Raw genomic sequence first — 26,552 nt, forward strand, 5'->3', positions numbered from 1 at the left:
GGATTTGTTTTTAATGTAGCCAAGTCTTTCCACCATATAGGGAAAATCCATTTTCAGTAGAAGAAAACAAGATCAACAAACAATGAGAAGTAGAGATGAGATTACAATGGAGAGGTTATAGCGCTGCTTTTTTTCTGCTTAACCTCTCCCCAACTTCCCACCACCATTAGAATAAAAGCAAACTCCCTGCATGCATCACTAGACCTGGTCTTTTCTTCTCTCACCTCCATTCTCCCCCGTGCTCTCTGTGCTCAACTCTCATTGACCATTTTCCTGTTTCTTCAACAGGAGGAGTTCATTCCTGACTTAGGGCTTCATCTAGTGCCAGTGCCTGGACTTCCCTTCACACAGAACTTCCCAGGGCTTCCTCCTTCCTGTGACTCCACAATAGCCCCCTGCCGAGCAATTGGTCACTCTCTGTACATCACTTTGAGTCCATTTTGTCAAACAATTTCTATGTGAAACACGCTGATTTATTTGTACATATCTATTTGTTTAGCCACAAAAATTTATGCTGCAGTAAAGGCAAGATCTTTGTCTATTTTATTCACAATTGTGCTCCCAGTGCCTACATTCACCTTAATTGGCTACTTTGCTAGTTTCACATATTGATTCCAATGGTAAATGTGTTGGTTTGTTTTCGATTTGTGTGCACTGTAGTATGTTATCTGCAAATACTAACACTTTTATTATTATTTTTTTCACCTGTATTCTCCCACCCCCATCTTACTGCACCAGCTAAAATCTACAGTGCAACATTATACAGAAGTGGCAATAGTGGGCTTTTTTGCCTTGGCCTTGATCTCATGGGTAAAACTCTCAGAATTCTAAAATGAATGATGTTTGCTGTAGGTTTTTTTTTTTTTTTTTAATAGCAAACTATCTTCATCCATACAAGCTGCTATAACAAACTACCATAGACTGGGTGGCTCATAAACAGAAATTTATTTCTCACAGTTCTGGAGGCTGGGAAGTCTAAGATCAAGACACTGGCAGATTCGGTGTCTTTTGAGGGCTGCTTCCTTGTTCACAGACAGTCATCCTTACATGGCAGTCACCTAGCAAAAGCCCCACTTTCTGTCACCATCACATTGGGCATCAGGATTTACCATATGAATTTTGGAGGTATACAAACATTTAGTCTATAGCAACATCCTTTATCAGATTTAAAGACATCTTCAATTCATAGTTTATTATGAATTAGTATGAATGAATTTGAATTGTAGCCAATGCTTTTTCTGCAACAATTAAGGTGATTATTTGATGTTTTTAATTCATGAGATGAATTAGATTTTCAAATTTTCAACCATCTTTGCATTTCTGAGATAAGTCAAGTTTGTCATAATATATTATCTTTACTAAATGCTGTTGAATTCAGTTTGCTAACTTTTTTTAATGATTGCTTTGGGGAGAATATATATTCCAATATATAATCTTAACTTTTCACAGTTCACTTAGGGTTAAAGATTGTACCACTTCATGTAAAAAGTATAAAAATTAAAAAAATGCAAAATACAAAGATAAAAGTAGGCTTACAGGTTTATTTACACTCTCTCCACCATTTTTTATGGTATAATTTTCATTTGTAGTACATCTACATACATTAGGAACCTTGCAAGACTGTGTTGAAATTTTTGCTTAAAAATGAGCGTATATCATACAAAAGAGGAAAACCAATATTTATGATTACGCAAATATTTACCATTTCCGAGTCCTTTTATTTCTAAGATCTGAGTTTCCTTTGTGAATTATTTCAGTTCTTCCAGAAGAAATTTCTTTCACATTTCTTGTAGTGCATCTGCTGGTGGTGACTCCTTTTAGTCTGATTTAGTTGGCCTTCATTCCTGAAGGATATTTTCACTGGATATAGATTTCTGGCTCCACAGTTGTTGTTTCTTTTCTCCAGTACTTTAAACATATTTTTACAGTCTCTGTGGTATCTATTTTTTCTAAACGTGCAGTCATTGTTTAATTGTTGTTTCCCTGTATGTAATACTTTTTTTTTGTTCTGACTTCTTTAAAGATTTTCTACCCATCTTGAGATTTTAGCAGTTTAGCTATGATATGATCAGGCATGGTTTTCTTCAACTATAATCCTGTCTAAGGCTTGCTGAGCTTCTTGAATCTGTAAATTTGTATCTTTCATTAAATTTTAGATATTTTTAGTTATTATTTCTTCAAATTTCTTCTGGCCCCATTCTTTCTCTCTTCTCATTTTGAGACTTCAGTTATTCATGGTAGATTTTAAAAATTACTCCACATATTTCTGAGTCTCTGTGTATTTTTCCAATCTTTTTTCTCCTTCATTTTCAGATTGAATTGTTTCTGTACATTTACCTTCATGTTCTCTGATTCTTGTTTCATCTCTTTCCTGCTCTTTGAATATCTCATGGATTTTAAATTTTCAGGTATTCTCCTTTTTATTTTTAGAATTTCCATGTTTAAAATATATTTTCTAAGGCCAGGCATGGTGGCTGATGCTTGTAATCCTAGCACTCTGGAAGGCCGAGGCGGGAGGATCACTTGAGTCCAGAAGTTCAAGACCAGCCAGGGCAACATGGCAAAACCCCGTTTCTACAAAAAATAAAAAATTAACCAGACATGGTGACACATGCCTGTAGTCCCAGATACTCATTCTGGCTGAGGCAGGAGGATTGCTTGAGCCTGGGGCATTGAGTGAGCTGCAGTGAGCTGTGATTGTGTCTTTGAACTCCAGCCTGGGCAACAGAGCAGGACCATGCTTCAAAAAAATAAATAGATAAAAATAAAACAAAATAAAATGTATTTTCTATTTCTCTGCTGACCTTTCCTCTCTTTCATTGTGAACATATTAAAATTGACCTCTTTGATCATAGTAATAATGGGTGCATTAAAATCCTTAGACTGATAACACTAGTCTGGTTCATCTCAGAGTTATCATTTGTTGTCTTTTCCTTTAACAATAGGCTTCATTTTCCTTGCTTTTCTTATGTGGAGAAATTTTGAATTGTATCTGGATCTTGTGAATGTTGTTTTTCATTTTGTCTTACTGTTCTGGGTTCTGTCATATTGCTCAGAAGAGTATTCATTTAATTTATTCAGGAAATTAATTTGGATAGAATTATATGGCAAATTTTCTCATGCCAGCAATGGGTGGTTCAGATCTAAGATGAGACTGCTCTTCTTTTTTTAAAAAAATATTGTACATATTTAACACGATGTTGTAAGATACATATATACAGTAAGATGGTTACTATAGTGTAATGTATTAACATATATCAGGTTTCTTTTAGGCTGATTCACACACGCATGATTCAAGGGCCAGGCAGAGCCTTGGGCAGAATTTATATACAGACTGGTATTCATCTAGAGTGTCTTTTACCGGAGTCCGTACTCATTCTTTGATCATCCTGGTTGCCCCAGGCTCCCCATCTGGTTTCTCCGGCCCAAAATATGCAGGTTTTTCTATTGGGGCTTTAGTTGTCTGTCACTGTCACCATGACTGTGACTGACCTCACAAAAAGCCAGAAACATGAGTAACTTGTTGTTAGTTTTTCTGATTTATCTGTTTCACCCAAGGTGATAAATTTGTTGGCATAAATGTATTCATATTATATTCTGGTGATTTTTTAATGTCTGTAGGATCTGTAGTGATGTTTCTTTTTTTGTTCTTGATATTATTTAAGGCTTCTCCCTGTCAAGCAGTCTCACTAAGGGTTATCAATTATTTTAGCCTTTTAAGAAACCAATTATTAGCTATTTATGTCTACTGTATGGTTTATCTGCTTCATTAATATCTGCTCTTTCACTGTTAGCTTCCTTGTGTTTTCTTTGGGTTTAATTTGCTGTTTCTTCTTCAGTTTTTTGAGATGGATACTTTACTCATACATTTTTAAGATCTTCTTTTCTAATATAGCTGATTCTCATTATTTGTGGCTTCCATATTTTTGAATTCACCAAAATTTATTTGTATCCCCAAATCAATACTTGTTATGCTTTTGTGGTCATTCATAGAATGCACAGAGTGGTGAAAAATTTGTCACCCAGGGCAAACATTCCCAGCTGAGGTTGAACCAAATTGCTTGTTTCAGCTTTCATGCAGAGATGACCAGAGGATGGAGACAGTAGGGGGCAGTGCAGTATAGTGCATTGTATTTTTTTTTTAAATCCTTTAGTTCAAAATATTTTTAAATTTTCTTTTTTATTTCTTCTCTGATCCATAAGTTATTTAAATATATTTCTTAATTCCCAAATATATGGGATTAATAAAAAGGTTTTGTTACTGATTTATTTCTTAATTGCACTTTGGACAGAAATCATACTCTCCATAAAAAAATTATTAGAAAGTCGTCTTGTTTTATGGCCTAATGTATGATTAATTTTTGTAAATATTTCCTGTACATTCAAAACTATATGTTTCTGAAGTTGTTGGATGTAGTGCTCTACATATGACAGTTAAGTCAAGTTTTAATGTTGTTCAGTTCTTCTGTAGCTGTACTAATATTTTGCATGCCTTGTTTTATTAGTTGCTGAGAGAGATTTGTTAAAATGTCCATAATGAAAACTTATACAACACCAAAAAGGAACCCCAATATAAACTATGCACTTTAATTAGTGATAATGCCATATTGTCTCATTAATTGTAAAAAATGAGCCACATGAATGCAAGACATTAATAATAGTGGTTATTTTGTATGTGGCATGTGTGTATGGGGGTATAGGGGAACTCTGTACTTTCTGCTCAATTTTTCTGTAAACCTAAAACTGCTCTTAAAAATCTATTGATTTTAATCTTTTTAAATTTTTATTTATTCATTAAAAAAATTTTTTTACTACACTTGTAACAAAACTGCAAAAAGTCTATTGATTTTTAAAAGTTTCCATATGATTGTGTATTTATTCACTTTTTTCTACAATCCTGTCAAGAAATTAGGTTATGTAATTACATGCATAAATAATCAGAATTTTTATATCTTTCTGGTATATCCAGCCTTTTCTCATATGAAATGCCACTTTTTACTTTTAACAATATTTATCCTGATGACTGCTTTGGCATATAGTAATACAGTTATACTGGCTTCCTTTTGATTAGAATTTTTATGGTGTATTGTTTCTCATCCTTCCACTTTCAACTTTGAAGTCTCCTTACATATTAGAGCTGTCTTTTTTTTTTTTTTGACAGAGTCTTGCTTTGTTGGTAGGCGATCTCAGCTCACTGCAACCTCTGCCTCCCGAGTTCAAGCAATTCCCCTGCCTCAGCCTCCCGAGTAGCTGGGAACACAGGCACGTGCCACCATGCCTGGGTAATTTTTTTTTTGTATTTTAGTAGAGATGGGGTTTCACCATGTTGGCCAGGATAGCCTCAATCTCCTGACCTTGTGATCTGCCTGCCTGGGTCTCCCAAAGTGCTGGGATTACAGGTGTGAGACACTGCACCCGGCCAGATCTGTCTTTCATAAGAAGCATATAATTGTATTATTTTAACATTAAATCTGACATCTTTTATATTTTATAGTTGTCTTTTTCCATTTATATTGTATATAATTACAGATATACTGGGGCAAACATCTTATATCGTCAGCATCTTATATCTTACTATTTACCCTCTATCCTGTTTCATTATATACATGAATGGATATATATATACACATATATAAATTATACCTTTTGGCTTTTTTTAAGTTTATTACTTTATAAATTTTATTTCTTTCCTTATTATTAGCTTGGTAGCTATACACCATTTTATTATTATCTTAGGGATGGCTAGAGGGCAGGAGGGCAGTGTTGTGATCATTGGTCATTGACACCTTGACCTACTGGGTTCAAGGGATCCTCCGTTTTCAGTCTCCAAGTAGCTGGGACTACAGATATGTACCACCACACCCAGCTAATTAAAAAAATTTTTTTTTTTGTAGAGACTGAGTCTCACTATGTTGCCCAGACTGGTCTCAAAGTCCTGATGTCATATGATCCTGCTGTCTTGGCCTCTCAAAGTGTTGGGATTATAGGTGTGACCTACTGCACCCAGCACTGTCTTATATGTTTTAAGATAAATGAATAATTTATCTCTTCCAAGACAAGGCAGCACATTAACATCTTTAAACCTTTTTCTCTTCCTTCCCAACTTTTTTTTTTTTTGAGATGGAGTCTCACTCTGTCACCAGGCTGGAGTGTGATCTCGGCTCACTGGAACCTCTGCCTCCCAGGTTCAAGCAATTCTCCTGCCTCAGCCTCCCAAGTAGCTGGAATTATAGGCATCCACCACCATGCCTGCCTAATTTTTGCATTTTTAGTAGAGATGGGGTTGCACCATGTTGGTCAGGCTGGTCTCGAACTCCTGACCTCAAGTGATACACCCGCCTCGGCCTCCCAAAGTGCTGGGATTACAGGTGTGAGCCACTGCACCAGGCCTTCCTTCCCAACTTTTACATTATGGTTATATATTTTAGTTCTACATGTAAAATCTCAAAAGCCATTATTATTGCATGGCATACTAAATAATTACTTAGATTTATCCATATATTTACCCTTTCAATTGTCCTTAGCTTTTTCTTGAAATTCCTCTATCTGCAGTCCTTTTCTTTATAGTAGAACAATGGCTCTTAGTGTTAGTCTTAAAAAAATTCTTAATAAAAATAATTTGGGTTGAAAACTCTTCCAGTTTTTGTTTGTCTGAAAATGTTTTCATTTTTCTCCCATTTTTGATTACATATATGTTCTCTCTAGCTTGGTAGTTATTTTCTTTCTTTTTTAAAAAAATTTTATTTTAGGTTTGGGGGTACCTGTGAAAGTTTGTTACATAGATAACTACACGTCATGGGGGTTTGTTGTACATATTATTATATCACCCAGGTATTAATCTCAGTATCCAATAGTTATCTTTTCCGCTCCTCTCCCTCTTCCCACCCTCCCCACTCCAGCAGACCCCAGTGTCTGTTGTTTCCTTCTTTGTGTTCATAAGTTCTCATCATTTAGCTCCCACTTATAAGTGAGAACATGCAGTATTTGATTTTGTGTTCCTGCCTTAGTTTGCTAAGAATGATAGCCTCTAGCTCCATCAAAAAACTTGATCTCATTATTTTTTATGGCTACATAATATTCCATGGTGTATACATACCACATTTCTTTATCCAGTCTGTCATTCATGAGCATTTAGGTTGATTCCATGTCTTTGATATCGTGAACAGTGCTGCAGTGAACACTCGTGTGCATGTGTCTTTATGGCAGAATGATTTATATTCTTCTGGGTATATACCCAGTAATGGGATTGGTGTGTCAAATGGTAGTTCTGCTTCTAGCTCTTTGAGGGCTAAGAGACATACTGATTCCACAATAGTTGATTTAATTTACACTCCCACCAACAGTGTATAAGGGTTCCCTTTTCTCTGTAACCTCATCAGCGTCTACTATTTTTTGACTTTTTAATAATAGCCATTCTGACTGGTGTGAGATGGTATTTCACTGTGGTTTTTATTTGCATTTCTCTAATGATCAGTGATATTGAGGTTTTTTAATATTCTTCTTGGCCACATGTATGTCTTCTTTTGAGAAGTGTCTGTTTATGTCCTTTGCCCACTTTTTAATAGGGTTGTTTTCTCTTATAAATTTGTTTAATTTCCTTATAGGTCCTGGATATTAGACCTTTGTCAGATGCATAGTTTGCAAAAATTTTCTCCATTCTGTAGACTGTCTGTTGATAGTTTCTTTTGCTGTGCAGAAGTTCTTAAGTTTAATTAGATCCCATTTGTCAATTTTTGCTTTTGTTGCGATTGTTTCTGGTGTTTTTGTCATGAAATTTTGCTTATTCCTAGGTCCAGGATGGGATTGCCTAGGTTGCCTTCCAGGGTTTTTATCGTTTTGGGTTTTACACTGAAGTCTTTAAGCCATCTTGAATTGATTTTTGTATATGGTGTAAGGAAGGGGGTCCAGTTTCAATCTTCTGCATAAGGCTAGCCAGTTATCCCAGTCCCATTTATTTAATAGGTAGTCATTTCTTCATTGCTTGTTTTTGTCAGCTTTGTCAAAGATTGGATGGTTGTAGATGTGTAGCCTTATTTCTGGGCTTTCTATTCTGTTCCATTGGTTTATGTGCCTGTTTTGGTATTAGTACCATGCTGTTTTGGTCACTGTAGCCTTGTAGTATAGTTTGAAGTTGGGTAACATGATTCTTCCAGCTTTGTTCTTTTTGCATAGGATTGCCTTGGTTATTTGGACTTTTCTTTTTTGGTTCCACATAAATTTTAAAATAATATTTTCTAGTTCTGTGAAGAATGTCACTGGTACTTTGATAGGAATAACATTGAATCTGTAAATTGCCTTTGGACAGTATAGCTATTTTAATGATATTGATTCTTCCTATCCATGAGCCTGGGATGCTTTTCCATTTGTTTGTTTGTTCTCTGATTTCTTTGAGCAATGTTTTATAATTCTCATTGTAGAGATCTTTCACTTCCCTTGTTAGCTGTATTCCTAGATTTTTTTTGTGTGTGTGTGGCAATTGTGAATGGGATTGCCTTTCTGATTGCGCTGTCAGTTTGGTTAAAAATACTTTTTTTGAGATTTTGAATATGTTTTATTAATCACCAAGTCATTTATATATATATATGACAGTATGTACAATGTAAGTTATATTTTATTCAGTCTGTCAACAATGCTTAGAGTGCAAATAGATAAAATGATCTCCAATCACACCTTCATATTGTGCCTCTAAGACCCCCAGAAATCCTCTCTTATTTATTAAAACCTACAACCTGCTATAGGATAATCTGATTGTGTGATTTTATTAGGGCATATAATACATTTATGCTAATCATACACTTGAGGTTAATGAGTGATCGTCAACTATGATCTATATGAAATGCAATTCTTTTTTTTTTATACTTTAAGTTGTGGGGTACATGTGCAGAATGTGCAGTTTTGTTACATAGATATACATGTGCCATGGTGGTTTGCTGCACCCATCAACCTGTCACCTACATTAGATATTTCTCCTAATGCTATTCCTCCCCTAGCGCCCCACCCCCTGACAGGCCCCAGTGTGTGACGTTCTCCTCCCTGTGTCCATGTGTTCTCATTGTTCAACTCTCACTTATGAGTGAGAACATGTGATGTTTGGTTTTCTGTTCCAGTGTTAATTTGCTGAGAATGATGATTTCCAGCTTCATCCATGTCCCTGCAAAGGACATGAACCCGTCCTTTATTATGGCTGTATAGTATTCCTTGGTGTATATGTGCCACATTTTCTTTATCCGGTCTATCAATGATGGACATTTGGGTTGGTTCCAAGTCTTTGCTATTGTGAATAGTGCTGCGATAAACATACACGTGCATGTGTCTTTATAGTAGAATGATTTATAATCCTTTGGATATATACCCAGTAATGGGATTGCTGGGTCAGATGATATTTCTAGTTCTAGATCCTTGAGGAATCACCACACTGTCTTCCACAATGGTTGAACTAATTTACACTCCCACCAACAGTGTAAAAGCATCCTATTTCTCCACATCCTCTCCAGCATCTATTATTTCCTGACTTTTTAATGATTGCCATCCTAACTGGTGTGAGATGGTATCTCATTGTGATTTTGATTTTCATTTCTCTAACGACCAGTGATGGTGAGCATTTTTTCATATGTTTGTTGGCTGCATAAATGTCTTCTTTTGAGAAGTGTCTGTTCATATCCTTTGCCCAGTTTTTGATGGGGTTGTTTTTTTCCTGTAAATTTGTTTAAGTTCTTTGTAGATTCTGGATATTAGCCCTTTGTCAGATGTATACATTGCAAAAATTTTCTCCCATTCTGTAGGTTGCCTGTTCACTCTGATGATAGTTTCTTTTGCTATGGAGAAGCTCTTTAGTTTAATTCGATCCCATTTGTCAATTTTGGCTCTTGTTGCCATTGCTTTTGGTATTTTAGACATGAAGTATTTGCCCATGCCTATGTCCTGTATGGTATTGCCCAGGTTTTCTTCTAGGATTTTTATGGTTTTAAGCCTTACATTTAAGTCTTTAATCTATCTTGGGTTGATTTTTTGTATAAGGTGTAAGGAAAGGGTCCAGTTTCCGTTTTCTGCCTAGGGCTAGCCATTTTTCCCAACACCATTTATTAAATAGGGAATCTTTCCCCATTGTTTGTTTATGTCAGGTTTGCAAAGATCAGATGGTTGTAGATGTGTGCTATTATTTCTGCGGCCTCTGTTCTGTTCCATTGGTCTATATATCTGTTTTGGTATCAGTACCATGCTGTTTTGGTTACTGTTGTAGTATAGTTTGAAGTCAGGTAGCATGATGCCTTCAGCTTTGTTCTTTTGGCTTAGGATTGTCTTGGCAATGTGGGCTCTTTTTCGGTTCCATATGAAGTTTAAAATAGTTTTTTCCAATTCTGTGAAGAAAGTCAGTGGTAGCTTGATGGGGATAGCATTGAATCATAAATTACTTTGGGCAGTATGGCCATTTTCATGATACTGATTCTTCTCATCCATGAGCATGGAGTGTTTTTCCATTTGTTTGTGTCCTTTCTTATTTCCTTGAGCACTGGTTTGTAGTTCTACTTGAAGAGGTCCTTCACATCCCTTGTAAGCTGTATTCCTAGGTATTTTATTCTCTTAATAGCAATTGTGAATGGGAATTCACTCACGATTTGGCTCTCTGTCTGTTATTGGTGTAAAGGAATGCTTGTGATTTTTGCACATTGATTTTCTATCCTGAGACTGCTGAAGTTGCTTATCATCTTAAGGAGATTTAGGGCTGAGACGATGGGGTTTTCTAAATATACAATCATGTCATCTGCAAACAGAGACAATTTGTCTTCTTCTTTTCCTGTTTGAATACTTTTATTTCTTTCTCTTGCCTGATTGCCCTGGGCAGAACTTCCAATACTGTATTAAATAGGATTGGTGAGAGAGGGCATCCTTGTCATGTGCCAGTTTGCAAAGGGAATGCTTCCAGTTTTTGCCCATTCCATATGATATTGGCTGTGGGTTTGTCATAAATAACTCTTATTATTTTGAGATACGTTCCATCGATACCTAGTTTATTGAGAGTTTTTAGTATGAAGGGCTGTTGAATTTTGTCTAAGGCCTTTTCTGCATCTATTGAGATAATCATGTGGTTTTTGTCTTTGGTTCTGTTTATGTGATGGATTACGTTTATTGATTTGTGTATGTTGAACCAGCCTTGCATCCCAGGTATGAAGCCAACTTCATCATGGTGGGTAAGTTTTTGATGTGCTGCTGGATTTGGTTTGCCAGTATTTTATTGAGGATTTTTGCATCTATGTTCATCAGGGATATTGGCGTGCAATTTTCTTTTTTTGTAGTGTCTCTGCCAGGCTTTGGTAATAGGATGATGCTGGCCTCACAAAATGAGTTAGGGAGGATTCCCTGTTTTTCCATTGTTTGGAATAGTTTCAGAAGGAATGGTACCAGCTCCTCTTTGTACCTCTGGTAGAATTGGGCTATAAATCCATCTGGTCCCGGGCTTTTTTTGTTTGGTAGGCTATTAATTACTGCCTCAATTTCAGAACTTGTTATAGGTCTATTCAGGAATTAGACTTCTTCCTGGTTTCAACTTGGGAGAGTGTATATGTTTAGGAATTTATCAATTTCTTCTAGGTTTTCTAGTTTATTTGCATAGAGGTGTTTATAGTATTCTCTGATTGTAGTTTGTATTTCTCTGGGATCAGCGGTGATATCCCCTATAGAATTTTTTATTGTGTCTGTTTGATCCTTCTCTCTTTCCTTCTTTATTATTCTTGCTAGCAGTCTATCTATTTTGTTGATCTTTTCAAAAAACCATCTTCTGGATTCATTGATTTTTTGAAGGGTTTTTTGTGTGTCTCTGTCTCCTTCAGTTCTGCTCTGATCTTAGTTATTTTTTGTCTTCTGCTAATTTTTGATTTTGTTTGCTGTTGCTTCTCTAGTTCTTTTAATTGTGATGTTAGGGTGTCAGTTTTAGATCTTTCGTGCTTTCTCTTGTGGGCATTTAGTGCTATAAATTTCCTCCTACACACTGCTTTAAATGTGTCCCAGAGATTCCGATACATTGTGTCTTCATTCTCATTGGTTTCAAAGAATGTCTTTATTTCTGCCTTCATTTCGTTATTTACCCAGTAGTCATTCAGGAGCAGGTTGTTCAGTTTCCATGTAGTTGTGTGGTTTTGAGTGAGTTTCTTAGTCCGGAGTTCTAATTTGATTGCACTGTGGTCTGAGAGACTGTTTGTTATGATTTCCATTCTTTTGCATTTGCTGAGGAGTGTTTTACTTCCAATTATCCGGTCAATTTTAGAATAAGTATGATGAGGTGCTGAGAAGAATGTATATTGTGTTGATTTGGGGTGGAGAGTTCTTCAGATGTCTATTAGGTCTGCTTGGTCCAGACCTGAGTTCAAGTCCTGAATATCATTGTTAATTTTCTGTCTCATTGATCTGTCTAATATTGACAGTGGGGTGTTAAAATCTCCCACTATTATTGTGTGGGAGTCTAAGTCTCTTTGTAGGTCTCTAAGAACTTGCTTTATGAATGTGGGTGCTCCTGTATTGGGCACATATATATTTAGGATAATTAGCTCTTCCTGCTGAATCGGTCCCTTTACCATTATGAAATGCCCTTCTTTGTCTCCTTTGATCTTTGTTGATTTAAAGCCTGTTTTATCAGAGATTACAATTGCAACTCCTGCTTTTTCTTTTGCTTTCCATTTGCTTGGTAAATATTCCTCCACCTCTTTATTTTGAGCCTATGTGTGTCTTTAAACGTGAGATGGGTCTCTTGAATACAGCACACTGATGGGTCTTGGCTTTTAATCCAATTTGCCAGTCTGTATCTTTTAACTGGGGCATTTTATCACATTTACATTTAAGGTTAATATTGTTATGTGTGAATTTGATCCTGTCATTATGATGTTAGCTGGTTATTTTGCTCGTTAGTTGATGCAGTTTCTTCCTAGCCTCGATGGTCTTTACAATTTGGCATGTTTTTGTAGTGGCTGGTACCAGTTGTTCCTTTCCATGTTTAGTGCTTCCTTTAGGAGCTTTTTTAGGGCAGGCCTGGTGGTGACAAAATCTCTCAGCATTTGCTTGTCTGAAAAGTATTTTATTTCTCCTTCACTTATGAAGCTTAGTTTGGCTGGATATGAAATTCTGGGTTGAAAATTCTTTTCTTTAAGAATGTTGAGTATTGGCCCCCACTGTTTTCTGGCTTGTAGAGTTTTTGCCGAGAGATCAGCTGTTAGTCTGATGGGCTTCCCTTTGTGGGTAATCCGACCTTTCTCTCTGGCTGCCCTTAACATTTTTTCCTTCATTTCAACTTTGGTGAATCTGACAACTATGTGTCTTGGAGTTGCTCTTCTTGAGGAGTAACTTTGTGGCATTCTCTGTATTTCCTGAATTTGAATGTTGGCCTGCCTTGCTAGATTGGGGAAGTTCTCCTGGATAATATCCTGCAGAGTGTTTTCCAACTTGGTTCCATTCTCCCTGTCACTTTCAGGTACACCAATCAAACGTAGATTTGGTCTTTTCACATAGTACCATATTTCTTGGAGGCTTTGTTCGTTTCTTTTTATTATTTTTTCTCTAAACTTCTCTTCTTGCTTCATTTAATTTATTTGATCTTCCATCACTGATACCCTTTCTTCCAGTTGATCTAATCGGCTACTGAGGCTTATGCATTCGTTACGTAGTTCTTGTGCCGTGGTTTTCAGCTCCATCAGGTCCTTTAAGGACTTCTCTGCATTGGCTATTCTAGTTAGCCATTTGTCTCATCTTTTTTCAAGGTTTTAACTTCTTTGCCATGGGTTCAAACTTCCTTCTTTAGCTCGGAGTAGTTTGATTGTCTGAAGCCTTCTTCTCTCAACTTGTCAAAGTCATTCTCCATCCAGCTTTGTTCCGTTGCTGGTGAGGAGCTGCATTCCTTTGGAGGAGGAGAGGCGCTCTGATTTTTAGAATTTTCAGTTTTTCTGCTTTGTTTTTTCCCCATCTTTGTGGTCTTATCTACCTTTGGTCTTTGACGATGGTGACATACAGATGGGATTTTGGTGTGGATGTCCTTTCTGTTTGTTAGTTTTCCTTCTAACAGTCAGGATGCTCAGCTGCACGTCTGTTGGAGTTTGCTGGAGGTCCACTCCAGACCCTGTTTGCCTGGGTATCAGCAGCGGTGGCTGCAGAACAGCGGATATTGGTGAACAGCAAATGTTGCTGCTTGATCTTTCCTCTGGAAGTTTTGTCTCAGAGGAGTACCCGGCCGTGTGAGGTGTCAGTCTGCCCCTACTGGGGGGGTGCTTCCCAGTTAGGCTTCTCAAGGGTCAGGGACCCACTTGAGGAGGCAGTCTGTCTGTTCTCAGATCTCAAGCTGCATGCTGGGAGATCCACTACTCTCTTCAAAGCTGTCAGACTGGGACATTTAAGTCTGCAGAGGTTTCTGCTGCCTTTTGTTTGGCTATGCCCTGCCCTCAGAAGTGGAGTCTACAGAGGCAAGCAGGCCTCCTTGAGCTGTGGTGGGCTCCACCCAGTTTGAGCTTCCTGGCCACTTTGATTACCTACTCAAGCCTCAGCAATGGTGGGCACCCCTCCCCCAGCCTCAATGCTGCCTTGCAGTTTGATCTCAGACTGCTATGCTAGTAATGAGCGAGGCTCTGTGGGCATAGGACCCTCTGAGCCAGGCGCAGGATATAATCTCCTGGTGTGCCGTTTGCTAAGACCGTCGGAAAAGTGCAGTATTAGGGTGGGAGTGACCGATTTTTCAGGTGCCCTCCATCACCCCTTTCCTTGGCTAGGAAAGGGGATTTCCCAACCCCTTGCACTTCCCGGGTGAGGCGATGCATTGCCCTCCTTTGGCTCAGGCTTGGTGCACTGCACCCACTGTCTGACAATCCCCAGTGAGATGCACTGCGTACCTCAGTTGGAAATGCAGAAATCATTCGTCTTCTGCGTTGCTCATGCTGGGAGCTGTAGACTGGAGCTGTTCCTATTTGGCCATCTTGGCTCCACGCCCCTATTTGTTGTTTTTTGTATATTTTTTTAGGTAGAGTTGTAACATTCTGGGGATTCAATGAGATGACACTACCTTGTAAAACTATAATTCTAAAGCTGTAGGGAAGACAGGATGAGATCACAGAATATTTCAGTGGGAAGAAACTTGGAATTCCTTTTAAAACAAGAATATTGATTTCCAGAGTGTTGGGGAGAGTGCTTGAGGTGGCCTGACTGAATTAACAGTAATGCTAAAGCAGACACTAAACATCTGATCTTTTGAGAGAATTCTGGTACCTTCACATTACCAGACTTCTCTTTAAGCTTCTTCCGTTATTCATTCACTTAGCAAACGTTTACTAATCATCTAAGAAACTTGCTAAGTGCTGAGGTTATAGCAGGAAACACTACAGACAAAACCTCAGTGCCAGCAGAAGTCGAATTCTTGTCTGTATGTGTGTGTGGAGAGGTGAAGGAGCGAAAATAAACCAGTAAGCAAAGGTATAACATAATTTCAGCCATCAATAAGTTTTATTCTATCTCCTTTATGAGCTTCTCCTTATCATCATTCCTGTCCTACAAGTAGATTTCTAAGAACAAAAAGGTCTTGTGTTTGGTTCCAAGGCACGTCTTTTCAAGTAACACAATAGAGGAGGAAGAGAGGTCAAATAAATCTCTAGGGCAGCACGTTTTGTACTATCTGTCAAAACAACCAAAAGATTTGCCATAATTTAAAAAAACCCTGAAACTTGACCTTACTATAAGAAGTAGGCCTTACTGAATGAGAAGAAGATGTATACTTTTGAAATCGAAGTATCATCTTTGGCTTAAGGAATGTGTAATTCAACTTTCTTTCACATGAATTACATATTAGTGCTTTGAATAACAAAAATATTATTTGAGTTTTATTTTTTATATGATAAAATATATATAACATAAGATTTACCATTATAACCATTTTAAGTGTATATTTCAGTGGCATTCAGTACATTTACATTGTTGCACAATCATCACTACCATCTGTCTCCAGAGCTTTTCATTATCACAAACTGAAACCCTATTCCCATAAAACAATAACTCCCAATTCCCCCATCCTCCTAGCCCCTAGCAACCACCATTTTACTCTCTTTCTCTATGAATTTGGCTACTAAAGGTACCTCAGGTATGTGGAACATACAATGTTTTAAAATATTATTTTAGCCAGGTGCGGTGGCTCACGCCTGTAATCCCAGCACCTTGGGAGGCCGAGGCGGGCAGATCATGATGTCAGGAGATCGAGACCATCCTGGCTAACAGGGTGAAACCCTGTCTCTACTAAAAATACAAAAATTAGCTGGGCTTGGTGGTGGACACCTGTAGTCCCAGCTACTCGAATCGCTGAGGCAGGAGAATGACGTGAACCCGGGAGGCGGAGCTTGCAGTGAGCCAAGATCGCGCCACTGCACTCCAGCCTGGACGACAGAGCGAGATTCTGTCTCAAAAACAAAAAACAAAACAAACAAACAAAAATATTATTTTAAAAACTAACCTACTCTTTATCTCAAAAACAAAAACAAAAAAATTATTTTAAAAACTAACCTAGTCTTTATAGGAATCAAATGTCAAATTACTAGCACAGGTAACTTTGTTCTGGCCACTGTTATTAATTGTGGTTTTTATGCATTTTGCTTATTAGAATTGTGAGGTGACAAGTGAAGGAAGCAATTTTAGAAAATTTCAAACCAAATAAATCTCTAGAGCCTTGCCATGTCATGCAGAGCTTCTATTGGCTTAAAGAAGTCAAGTTTTGGAATCCAGAGCTTCTTAATTACTTTTACATTATTGTTATTGATTTCCTTACTGCAGGTATAAGTTTATAAGACCTGTAAGGTATTATACTGTGTAGTTTTGGGGTGATGTTTCCCATGCAAATGAAACAATTTTCCTAATGTTCAACATTATTTTTCCCCTGAAACAACACGAAAAAGATGGCTTTGATTGATCATAACACATACATTTTATAATGGGGTAAAATCAATTATAGCTGCACCATTTGATTTAAACAAAACCCAGATTGTGGGGATAATGCTAACAAATGCGTTAGCAGCATCACTTTCATTTTCTGTCCCAGTGCTAATTGAGTAGACAGATTTTTCTTTTGCAGCAACCAAATACTGATAAAATCCCTTTTGCTGTTCTGTCACCTATTAAATTGATGACGTTCAGGCCTTGACTTCCTACAAATTTGGTCTATATTCAGCAAAGCTATACATTTAAAAATCTTGACTTTTAAGATTTTATTACATTTTAAATATGTTTTAACTCAAGACCAGAAACATTTAAATTATATATGATTCAAGCATACTTGAAAAGGCTAGGTGAATGATTTTCAATGCCTTCAATTCTCTGTCCTCTAAAATTAACTTTGGAAATGCTCCTGTCTGCTTGTAAAGTTGGAGTGGTAAGATTTTGCATGTACCATTGCAGAGCAAAGGCTGAAAAACCAGTAAGATCTGTAACCACGTTACAGTGGGCTTACTGAGTATTTTTCCAAAGTTAAAGGGATGAGGGTTGGGAGACTTACCTAGAAAAAGCTGAATAATTAAGAGGAAGAAAATGGCAAAAGGAACCCAGGACCTAATTTAAAAAAATAAGTAGGCTGGGCTTCATTGATATGTTTATAAAGAGATATATTAACCTAAATCTGGAGTTGAGAAAATAAATATGCCTCTGTGCCACTCATTGGCTCATGCTGCTCTGAATTACCATATATATATTATTTATGTGTCTTGTTTCTCTAGAATAGGAGACTTGCTATGCATTGCTAGTTTATAAAATATGTATTGGTGGCTATTAATGTCAATGGTGGTGGTGATGATGATGGTGGTGGTGGTAGTGACTACTACCACTGAGACAGCCAGGAGCAGGGGGAAAGGCAGGACAAAAGGAAGAAAGAAATGCATGAAGGAAAGCCATCAGTGAAACCTCCTAATAGGGCAGACCCATCCAATCTTCTCTTCTCTGCTCCCACGGGCCATATCTCTGTTGCACAAATGCTCTTGCCTTTTTTAATTTAGATGGTGGCAAATCTCATTTTAATAGCAAAAGCCTTTACTGACAGTGATTTTGATAATGAACAAGAAGTGGAACTGCAGATTTTTGGGCTACTGCATGTGTAAAAGTTTCTTGGCATCCAAGTAGTCAAGATAATAGCATTCAGCAAGAAAGCAACCTGCCTCAGTTTTCCAAAAGATTGACTATTTTATATTTTAAAAGATTATTTTTTATTCTATGTCCCAGAGAGTGCAAAGTAGTGCCACATACCTTGTGAGGAGAGGAGAAGAAAATGTTATTTCATATCATTGAGCAAATGCATATCAGGAGGACATTTCTGAATCAGGCTTGAGTCAAGTACTAATAAATGCAGCCCAGTGGAGGGAGGGGATCAGGAGACAGAAGCATCTAACAAAGTGCAAGTTAGTTGCACCAGCAGAATCAGTTCTCACCTCTGTGACCCCGGCATCTTACCCGAGACTCCAGAACAGGTTATTTATTGCTCTCTTTACCCAGGGCTGCTGAATGGCTTTCACCTAAACCACGGAGAACATCCTTTGTGAGTGAATTCAAAATCGCTACTGAGTTTATGTCATGAAAGGGAGTTGTAAGTGAATTTCTGTATACTTAGATTAGAACTTCCATCTACTTGTCTAGTACAATGATTACATAATTAACATAATTAACATTCTTGTTCCTTTAAGTGCATATTCTGCACAACAGAATGTTTTAGGGAAAAACAGTGCCTAACTTTGGTTCTATTTTATACATTCCAAAGGTATAGAGTAAACAGAGAGGAGGAGGTTGATACATGTTCCCTAACTGCATCCTAATAGGTACAAAACATTAAAAAGTTCCAATGTCTAAAAAATTGTATTATTACAGATTCCTAAGTAAAGCTTAGGAAATAATTATGTGGTCAAACTACCACAGTATTGTAGCAGGAACATGTGTTAAAAATCACATACAAAGTGATTTAATATATCATCTCTGTTTAGAAACTGAGGCATACCATTAGCAAGTAACTCCAGCGAGCACATCTAAAAAATGAAATACAATAGCTAGTGCTTAGATACTTGGAAAGTCAAGCTGTTTTTCCTGGGTGGGTTTTCCATTTGGCTGAGGGCTGACATGAAAAGTGATAGGGGTTTCCTCCTAGCTTCATTCACAGAACTCCTATTTTATAACAATTATTGCACCATGGTACATTCACTCATATATAAGCTGAGATGTCAGAGGAGTTCCTGACCTTGACATATCAGTAGAAATTCCCAAAACACAGCAGGTCAGGTAGTCCTTAAATGTCCAGACAATGCTATTTAGGCAGGAATCACTAACATGATATTTTCCTTGCAGGGAAATTATTGCAAGGCATCTATCATATGCAGTCCTGCGTGGAGTTTGATTAACTATGGCAGTAACTGCAGTCAAGGCTTTTAGGGCAAAATCAAAGATCTGGTAATAAAAGAACGAGATGATGTAGGCAGCATGTTGCTCATGTGCATCATAAGGAGAGAGATTTCAGTAGCGCGGCGCATGCAGCAAGCATCTATGCATTCAAAGCCACCTTCTAGCTCAGAATTTGAAAACTGGTGCTGGTTGGGCTCTCTGAAGCACTGAACATTGTGAAGAATTTCATGGGTATTTATGGTTAAGAGCAGACAAGGAGCAGGATATTGGCGGTGTGGCAGGCTGCCTCAGCTGCAGCTGCGGGTATATCCCTGCATGCAGAGGGTACTCAGACCCCAGCTTCCCCTGCTGCAGCACCAGGCTTGCAGGAGAGTCTGCAGCACCACCTTACATTTCCTCCTTTACCCAGTCATGTGGCATAGGGCTGCAGTAACTCCAGAGCCTGCTAATTGCTCCCTTCACACGTGTTGCCTCTGCCTAGAATGCATAACCCCCATATCTGATTTCTCCCCCTTTGCTTTCAGTTTAAATGTCACCTCCTTCCCTGCCATCGCCCTCCCTCATGTAAAGTAGAATGGCAGCTACCTGTCTTTATTACTCTATTCTGGTTCCTTCTTGGTTCTCTTGAGAGCACTTATATGCTATATTTTGCTTATTTGCATGCCATTCAGTCCATTTTCTTCCTTTTTTAAACAGGGATATTAATGGCCAGAGAGTTAGAGAAAGTGCTTGAGCTTACTTATTTAAATTAATAGTGGTGCCCTTAACTATGTCTATAACATCTGAAAGTGCAGGGACATCTGAAAGACCATTTGTTTGCAAATAAAACTGATGATTAGTGATAAAGCAAACAGCAAACTCATAGTCCAAAGGAAAGAACAAAACATTTTTCCTTAGGCTGCTAGCAGACATCGGTTCTCCCTCTTCTTCCTACACAGCCACTGAATAAGAATAAGTACATTTACCCCTCTCTCTGTCTCCTCTCCACCTCTCCATACCAGGGCTTCATCATTTCTTTCTCTAACACTCTGGACAAAATATTGGTTAATAGGATCTGGAGTGGGCATCTGGGAGGGGCATCTGATCTTCAGGGCCTTCAGGTCTTGCTTATAAAAGGAGGAGATAAAGAAAAGTGGTCCTGCCTGGTCCAGCCCGAACATATTGACAGGCTCCTAGGGCCCAAGTCCTGTGCTGAGTCTTTTGTCCGGTTTCCATTTTCTATTACCCTAACTTGATAAGGGCCAGCTCCCCAGAGGAAGCAAGGAAGCACCCCGATCCAGAAAGTGAGTCAAGGGGAAGTAGATAACCGTGCTGAGGAAGTCATAATGGTGTTCAGAATGCAGACACAGAAACACAAAGCTTTGCAAACTTGGTGTGCTTGAGAATGATACAAGGAGCTTGTTTCAATTCAAATTCCCGGGTTTCCCTAACCGCTTGAAATTTGGATTCAGTAGGTTTGGGTGTGAGTGTTAGACCTCAGAATCTACATTTTAAAGAGACATCTGATAATATTGTAAAAGTTAGTTTTATATCTTTACCTGTCATCAAAGAATCAAGCATCTGTGGCTTGAGCTCTGTGATCTAGGTCAGAGCTTCCAACTGGTGTGTGTTCCAATACTGCTTCCCATAAGTGGCTAGGAAGCCCTGGTCCAGAGGGATGACCCTTGACCAGCCCCATCCCTTTACCTTGCTGTACCTTATAAATGCTATCATTTGTTCTGCGTGTCTTCATGTGAAAGCAGTTGTGAAACACTGGTTAAGCAACACTATTTTATAATCTCAAATGGGTTTACTATCCTTTGACTAACAAAGTTAATTTCAGAACTAATAGGAGTGAAGAAAAGATATAGTTCAGGGTTAGTGTTGAGTGCAAGAGGGGCCCCTGTTGGATATTGCCATTTGCCACCCACTCTACAAATCCAGAAAGACACAAAGTCCTGGAGACTGAGTGTGAGTGCCAGAGATGGAACGTTTTTGTCCCCCCACCCCACCCCACATTTATAGGTTGAAGTCCTAACTCTCAATGTGATAGTATTAGGAGGTGGAGCTTTTGGGAGGTGATTATATCAGGAGGGTAGAGCCCTCAGGAATGTGATTAGTGATCTTATAAAAGAGACCCCAAAGAGCTCCCTGGTCCCTTCTCATGTTAGAAACCAGTCAGAAGGAGCCATCTGTGAACCAGGAAGGGTCCCTCATAAGAACCTGAATCTGCTGATGTCTTGATCTTGGACTTTGTAGCCTTGGAAACTGTGAGAAATAAATTTGTATTGTTGATAAACCACTGAGTCTATGGTATTCTGCTTCAGAAGCCTGAAAGCATTAAGACAGTGAGGACTCCATGCTGCATGTTCTTCAGGCAAGGGACCCACTCTTCTTGCATTGAATCACTGCTTCTTTTCTTTTTTCTACCATTTGGCAGCAATTCTCATTGCTGTGTGTGTGTGTGTGTGTGTGTGTGTGTGTGTGTATTTTTTGGAGACAAGATCTTCCTCTGTTGCTCAGGTTGGAATGCAATGTTGCAATCATAGCTCACTGCAGCCTTAAATTTGTATTGTTGATAAACCACTGAGTCTATGGTATTCTGCTTCAGAAGCCTGAAAGCATTAAGACAGTGAGGACTCCACGCTGCATGTTCTTCAGGCAAGGGACCCACTCTTCTTGCATTGAATCACTGCTTCTTTTCTTTCTTCTACCATTTGGCAGCAATTCTCATTGCTGTGTGTGTGTGTGTGTGTGTGTGTGTGTGTGTGTGTGTGTATTTTTTGGAGACAAGATCTTCCTCTGTTGCTCAGGTTGGAATGCAATGTTGCAATCATAGCTCACTGCAGCCTTAAATGATCTGAAGTGATCTCTTTTCATTTCAGTCTCTCATGTAGTGGACAGTACAGGCACATGGCCACCATGCCTGGTTAATTAAAAAACAATTTTTTTGAGATGGGGTCTCACTGTGTTGCCCAGGCTACTCTTGAACTGCTGAGCTCCAGTGATCCTCCTGCTTCAACCTCTGGACTAGTGGGGATTACAGATGTGAGTGATTGTGCTCAGCTGTCTTGTATTTTTAAAACACGTCATAGGATGCTGCTTGTCTCTCCAATAAAACAGAGTTCACTCATCAAACATACAGTCACCATGTGTATAATCTCAGATACTCCAGGCACAGTGTCTATAATCTCAGGTACTCAGCAGGCAGAAGTAGGAGGACTGTTTGAGCTGAGAAGTTCAAGACTAGCCTGGGCAACATAGTGAGACACTATCTCAAAAAAAAAAAAAAATAGAGTCTCCAGGCACATCTGATGAGAATTGAGAAGGTTTTTTATTACTTACTCTGAAAGGAGGAATTGTACCACTTCAAGCAAAGCACAAACTTGTCTTTGACTTCAGCACCTGGAAAGACAGAGATTAGGCATCCTCCCTCTGCTGACCAACACCCATCTCATATTTGGATGAGTTTTCCCTTGACACATCACTTCTTGCCTCCCAGGTTGCAGGCAGAGTGCACAGTGACAGGGTGGCAGGCATTCAGGATGCTCCCACCCTCCCTGTTCTTTATGGTTGACTTGCCCTTTCTTGCCTCGGGTCTGCCAGGAGATTCAGAGCTGCAGCAGCAAAGAGCACTCATTGCTCTAGGAGCCTGAGGCACCACACATCTGCTCCTGATGAAGACACTGGAACTGAGGGTTGTTGGGGGAAGCTGCCCATGATTTAAGATGATCTTATGGGCAATTTAGTTAAACCTGCTGTGCCACGTTGTCTCAGGGCAGGAGGATGAATGTAATTTTTAGTGATTGAATCAGCTGGCATTCGAAAGAGGAGGAGCCAGAAAGAGTCACCTCCTTGGGAAACTTGGTAGACGAAAAATGACCCAAAGATGTCCCCTGCTAAGTATTCAGCTTGATTGGCACAAGGTACTGAAAACCTCTTCATATTTACAATAATTTACTTAAGATTTCTGCTAAAACTCCCTGCCATTTCCCCAGCAGAGGATGGGGTCTGGGTTTTATATATTGCTATTTTTTACCCCCATGCTTTTCTTTGAATATAAATTATCAATTATTTGTAATAACACAAATATACAATTGTGGTTTAAAAATGAAGTTTATTTTCAGTTGACTTTTGAATATAGTTTTGTATTTACATATGAAAATGTGTTTCATGCTTTGAGAATTCATGTTTAGCAAAATAATGAAGCCCCACTGGGTAGCTCTCCTTCAGCAAGTGTTGGAAGGCTGCTCAGTTCCTGTCTAACTCCTTTCATTGGCTCTTATTTATAATCCATGATGTACTGAGATTCAACAGTATCAACCTTTAGACATTTTGGCTAGTAGGAGAAAGGTAAATATTTGCATTTCTACTTTTTCTTTTTTTGATGAAGTGAATGGAAGTTGCAAACACTATAATGCAGCATACTAGGTGTCCTGAGCAGGCATGGCATTGCAGAAAGATCATAGGAATTGGTATCACAAGATATGGGGTTGAGTCCTGCTACTTAATAATAGAGCCTTAGGCAAGCTATTTAGTCTCTCTAAGCATTAGACCTTCCTCATTAAGGGTTATCATTGCCAGTACCCTGTTTATCCCATGGGATGGTTATGAAGATCAAATGAGATGGTAGATATGAAAGCATTTAGTAAACTGCAACATGTTCCTTTCAAGCAGTCTAGGGTTCTGGCACTAAACAAGCATCTTGGGTTGAGAAAGTGGTAATTGTCACAGAGATTGAGTGTGAGAGTTTCTGTTTACAAAGAGAGCGACTACCTGAAATAATTGCAAATGAACTTTCAGTGGACTTTCAAAAATTTATCTTCAAGCTGAAACAGTGTGAAAAGGAGGTATCAGAACAGATACCCTCATGCCAAAATGAAGAGAACCTATAATAGAGGCTCAAGCTGGCACTTGAGCCTCTGACATTAGTTGGTTGCAGACCTTGTCTTTTTCTTCCCTCTGTATCTCTCCGGGTGATCTCATTCAATCCCATGATGTTAAATGCTTTCTATACACTTGAAGATGCTGAATGTTCTAGCTCCAAATTGGAACTTTCTCTGAGTTTAATGATATGAAATGGGGTCTGCTCACCTGGTATGGTAATATCAGATATGCACACCGAAGGTTGCAGTGGGAGAAATGAAAGGCATTTATTTTCAGGGTGCCAAGCAAGGAGGATCAAGCAGCTAATGCTTAAGTCCTGACCTCCCCAGTAGCTTACAGGTAAGGGTCTTTTAACAGCAGGAGTAAATTTCAGGAAAGCAGAAGTTACAGGCAAAATTGTAAATCAATACATCAAGGTTGCACGTTGGTTCTGGCCTAAAAGGGCAGGATATCTTGAAGTGGAGGCTTACAGACTGTAGTCAGATTCAAAGATTTTCTGAATTGCAATTGGTTAAGGAAGAGAAGCTTTATTTTAAAATTTGGGGTCAGCAGAAAAGAATGTTAGCTCTGGCTTATGAGTGTAACTTCCTCCAGGCCCCTCAGGAAGACATTTAGAACACAGAATGGTGGTCAGAGTTCAGTTTCCAGTTCCCCCTTCTCTGATGTCCACATACCAGCAGAGGTGAAGTTTGTAGGAATGGAGATCTGAAGTTGGTGGGAATTGGGGTTTCTGAAAAACAACTCAGAGACATACGTTGTGGGGTTATCTTTAGTTTTTATAGGAAACCAGCTGTCCCATGATTCTAGCTTCATTGGTTATTGTTTTAAGCTACTTTCTTGCTTATCAAGTTGTTTATTTACTTCTCAGAGCGCTAGGTGCCTGGAGTTTCCCTTGAAGGAACTCAAGATTTTCCTTTATTTCCATGCTTGGAGTCCCACAGGTCCATAAGGGGAGGTCCTGACTCCTCATGAGCTCCAAACATACATCCAGTTAAATTTTCAACATTATCACATGGATGTATGATAGGCATTAGAAAATTAACATGGCCTATACTGAGCTACTATCTGCTCGTCAAATCTACTTCCCATCAAGGCTTATTTATCTCAACAGATGGCATTACCATTCACCCACTGGTTCAGGCCCAAATTATGAGAAATATTCATGCTGGACTCTGCATGGAAGTCTGCCAAGTGTTCAAATCCCAGGTCTGCTGCTTATTAGCTCAGTGACTTTGGATCAGTTACTTAATCTTTCTTTACTTCAGTTTCCTTAACTATAAATGGGCATAATCTATGTCTCCATTTTTAATCTGTAAAGTCAGGATAATAATAGTACCTATTTCTTTGAAATTTTGTGAAGTTTAAATGTAAAGCACTCAAGTTAGTGCCTAACACATCGTAAATTCTATGAGAGGTTTGTTGTTATTGTTATGATTTTCCCACTACACCTAAGTTTCACTAGCATGTTGTCAGCTCTGCTTCCAAAATATACTCTAAATTTGACCACTTCTCACTATTCCATTATTACAGCCCCTGTCCAGACTGTAATTCCTTCTCTGTTGAAGTCCTGGATACTTCCTAACTTGTTGCCTGCTCCACTTACCCTCTGTTACTACAGAGCAGCCAGCATCTGGGCCCCTCACCAGGCCTGCTGGGCCACAGCCACTCAGGTCCTGCCTCCTTTCCCATCTTATGGCTTCTCTCTACCTCATTCAGAATGAGCTAGCATGCCATGATTGCTCTTGTGCACCAATTATTTCTCAACTCAGTTGTCACCCCTTCCAAGAGATCTTCCTCTGTCTCCACAGAGAAGCCCCCCTCGCCAGCCATTGCCTGCCATTGTTATTCCATCTGGGTTTATTCCTAGCTCTTAGCAGGATCTGAGTTCTAGCAATGGACAGGTCTAAGGCCTCCTGTTCGTCTCCCCATGAAATGTCAGATGAGAGCCTGTCTGTTTTGTTGCTATGTCCTGACAATGTTAAAATTTACCTGATTTCTGTGATCCTGAAAGACAGCAGAAGTTGAGAAATCCCTTTACCCTTTGTGTCCTGGGAAACAGCTTACTTTAAAAGAACCATCCTTCCCCATCCTTATCTTTGATAAGATTAACAGATGACCTCCCTTGTTTACTTGTGACAATGCCAGACACAAACCCTCCAAATTTTCTTTCTTTTCTTTTTTTCTGCCTCATAAATGCATAGCTGAACTGCTTTTCCCCACTGGCCAATCCCCACTGATCAATTGGAACAAAATGCTTTTTAACCAAATTTGGTTAATATCCTTTTCTTCCCCCAGGCCAAAGA

The 26,552-nt window shown here is 38.7% G+C and overlaps 1 protein-coding gene and 1 long non-coding RNA gene across 29 annotated transcripts in view; one reads left to right on the forward strand and one right to left on the reverse strand.

Annotated features, from left to right (window-relative positions):
- The window catches only part of CLVS1 (clavesin 1), a 437,253-nt gene that overhangs the window by 181,674 nt on the left and 229,027 nt on the right, over positions 1-26,552 (forward strand). The window lies entirely within an intron of this gene.
- LOC134761933 (uncharacterized) overlaps positions 24,746-26,552 on the reverse strand; it is a 32,466-nt gene continuing 30,659 nt past the window's right edge. For 11 of the 27 annotated variants that reach the window (XR_010141147.1, XR_010141119.1, XR_010141132.1 and 8 more), the window contains one exon: positions 24,753-24,979. This is a non-coding gene — a long non-coding RNA (uncharacterized LOC134761933). Of the gene's footprint in view, positions 24,980-26,552 lie in introns of all 27 variants that reach the window. The other 16 variants (XR_010141146.1, XR_010141133.1, XR_010141122.1 and 13 more) reach the window with 5 other exon arrangements.

The sequence above is a fragment of the Pongo abelii genome, chromosome 7 (genome assembly GCF_028885655.2).
Source record: "Pongo abelii isolate AG06213 chromosome 7, NHGRI_mPonAbe1-v2.0_pri, whole genome shotgun sequence".
Classification (NCBI taxonomy): Eukaryota; Metazoa; Chordata; class Mammalia; order Primates; family Hominidae; genus Pongo; species Pongo abelii.